The sequence below is a fragment of the Bufo bufo genome, chromosome 6 (genome assembly GCF_905171765.1).
Source record: "Bufo bufo chromosome 6, aBufBuf1.1, whole genome shotgun sequence".
NCBI classification, from domain to species: Eukaryota; Metazoa; Chordata; class Amphibia; order Anura; family Bufonidae; genus Bufo; species Bufo bufo.
The window spans coordinates 428,445,078-428,448,430 of record NC_053394.1 but is presented as its reverse complement, the minus strand read 5'-3'; positions in this window follow the sequence as shown (position 1 = coordinate 428,448,430).

Genomic DNA, 3,353 nt, shown 5'->3' with positions numbered 1-3,353 from the left:
CAGAAGGAGGAAAGTGCAGTGTGTAACAGTGACCTCTGTGTGGCGCTGTTCCCCCACTCATCACCGTGGTCCCGGGTGCCGTGCTCATCTGTGATCTCTACTTCCAGCCTCTGCTGCAGCTCTGGACTCTGCCTGTGCAGTTGATATTACCTATGTGGATTCCGCTCCACAACTTCCATTTAACCTGGACACTGCTTGTACTCGGCTGCTGATGTGGCAGTACCATTCACTCCCTGGGTGGGGCTGAGTCATGTCATGTGATCTCGTTAACCTACCCTGGCTCTCCTGCAGGTATTTAAGTGGCTCAGACCTTTACCCAGATGCCTCAGAGTCAAGGTCCTAATCTTGTGCTAAAGAACTTGCATACCACTCGTGTTCCTGACTTCATACTTCATTCCCGGACTTTGTTTATCGTCTGATCCCTGGCAATTACTGACAGTCAAGCGTATCCTCACCATCTGAGGCTCTAGTGAAATCTGGGTGGTTGTTTAGTTACTCCCCTCCAGAGTATTGCTAGTCAGTGGCACAGTGGGTTCGCATCCGCTGATCCCTGACAGTACTCAGAGGCCATGGACCCTGCTGGTCATCCCAAGACCGTCGTTCATGATCTCTTACAGGAATTAAAGCGCCAGAGTGAACAACAAGACGTATTGATGCAGTTCATGCAAAATGTTGCTGCTCGCTTGGATACCGTCTCTCCTCCGGGCACAGCAGGGTTGCCAGTGGCTCCTTCACCTGCTACGATGCCACCAGTGATTCCAGAACAGAGTGCCGCCGGAGTGCAACTCCCGCTGCCAACCAGCTATAGGTGGTAATCCAAAGATGTGTCAGGGATTCCTTAATCAGTGCCTGATCCACTTCGAGTTACATGGGCAGAGGTTCCCTACAGTGCGGTCCAAGGTTGCCTTCATCATATCCCTGCTGTCTGATGAGGCCCCTGCCTGGGCAAACCCTATTTGGGAACGTGGAGGTCCAGAGACGACTAATCTGCAGTCCTTCCTGACTACCTTCAGGATGGTTTTTGAAGAGCGTGGTCGCATGTCCTCTGCTGCCTCAGCTCTGCTGCATCTACGTCAAGGTTCCGCGTCTGTACCCTGGCGGCTGAACTGGCGTGGCTTTATGAGGCTCAACTGGCAGTGTTATGGGAGGGTCTTTCTGACCAAATTAAGGATGAATTGGCTGGGCGCGACCACCCGTCGTCTCTGAATGACCTGATTACATTGGCTACATGGATTCATGTGCGTTTCAGGGAACGCTCCAAGCAGATCTGTCACGAGTTGGAGGTCCCAGGAGAGCCCTCCGCGTCGTCAAGCAAAAACATACAGCAATACGGTACAGTCACAACAGAGTTCATTGCACAAACAGAATCCAAGGAGGGAAACACAGGGAAATTGAGAGCTCTATGTACCGTCCGCACAGTGGGAGGAAAACCCCCACTGCGCCACTGTCTAGTAATACTCCAGAGGGGCGTGACTAAGCAGAAGGTACCGACGGTACATAGGCAAACATAACAAACAGGCAAATACAAGCAGGCAACTAAAAACACAAGCAAGAGTTCACACAAGGGGATAGAAGTGGCAATGAGCAGAGAAGGACTAGCTCTACCAGTGGTATACTGCGTGGCCTTGCCCATGGCACTCTGCAGCAAGGCACGCTGCAGCAAGGGCTTGCTGAACAGAGACATATGAATATACACAAGGTGACGCAAACATAACTGGCAGAACAGATAACAAAACACAGGAAAGAGGACGGGAATGAACAAGTAGGAAACCCACAGAGCACAGACAGACACGGATCCCATGGGTCAGCAGCATGGGAGAGTGAGTACAAACAAGGAGCAGGACAAGACCACACACACCAGGAGAGCTGACACAGAACTGAGGAAACCTCAGCCTTAGGGAGCATTCACACGACCGTGTTGGTTTTGCGGTCCGTAAATCATGGATCCGTGTGTTCTGTATGTCTTCAGTTATCTTTCCGTTTCCGTTCCGTAAGTCCCTATAATACGGACGTGGTGCTTCCGTGTGTCATCCGTTTTTCACGGTCCGCAAAAAAACGGAAGAGTTAAAATTGACAAATTTAAATGTCCAACCCCTTTCAAACTGACATAACAAGGTCACATGATCGCTCAGGCACCATTTTCTACTGCATTTAGAGCGTAGTGTGCTTTGTTAGAATCCTCAGTTTTGCTTGCATAGCTTTCTGGCGATTTGTGTTGCTTCAGCATGCCCAAAACACGAGTGGATACAGTTCTCCTGTACTGGCTTCTCTCTCGGCGATACGGACAGCAGTCACCAATGTTGGACGAGGAACCGAGTAGGAAGCACCTTTGGGTTCACCCCATTGTCTCACAATGGTGCAGGAAGGGCCACTTTCATACTTTGTATGCCGACTTGAGGCAACACCCGGAGAAATCTCATCTATTTTGCCGGATGTAGGTGTCCACCTTTGACCGTCTGCTGGAGTTTCTTCGTCCTGGTCTCATCTTCCAGAACACTAATATGAGGCGCAGCATATCACCTGAAGAAAGGCTAATTGTCACCTTGAGGTAAATACCAATATTCTAAAGTATGTACACTTTTATTTTTTTCCACCTCCTCATATATGTATGAGTTAATTTAAACCTTTTTTTTTTACCAGATTCCTGGCAACAGGAAACTCTTTTGCCTCACTGCACTTTGAGTTCTTGCTGGGGATTTCTACCATTTCTACGATCGTTCCACACACTTGTAAAGTAATCTGGGAGCGACTTCGAGAGATGGTGATGCCGGAGCCCAGAGTGCAAGATTGGCTACGTATTGCTCAGAGATTTGAACAATGTGCCCAGTTTCCAAACTGTATTGGGGCGCTGGGTGGCAAGCACATACGTGTGAAGAAGCCGGCGCACTCAGGGTCCCGATTCTTTAATTATAAGCAATATTTTTCTGTGGTCCTGTTGGCCTTGGTTGACAGTGACTACAAGTTTATAATTGTCGACATCGGGGCCTATGGGAGCACTTCTGATGCACGAATATTTTGTGCTTCCAGAATGGGTGAACGGCTTCAGTCCAACCAACTCGACCTGCCACAGCCAAGAAGACTGTCTGGATCAGCTGGACGTCCGGCTCCTTTTACCATTGTGGCTGACGAAGGTTTTGCACTGACACCACATGTGATGCGGCCCTTCCCAAGACGTGATTTACATGAAAGGAGGTCTGTCTTCAACTACAGGCTGACTCGTGCACGCCGTTATGTTGAGTGCGCTTTTGGACTACTTTCCAATAAGTGGAGGGTCTTTATGTCAGCTATACAAATGGATCCTGAGAATGCTACCCTGGTGATTCAAGCGTGTGTTCTTCTTCACAATTTCATCA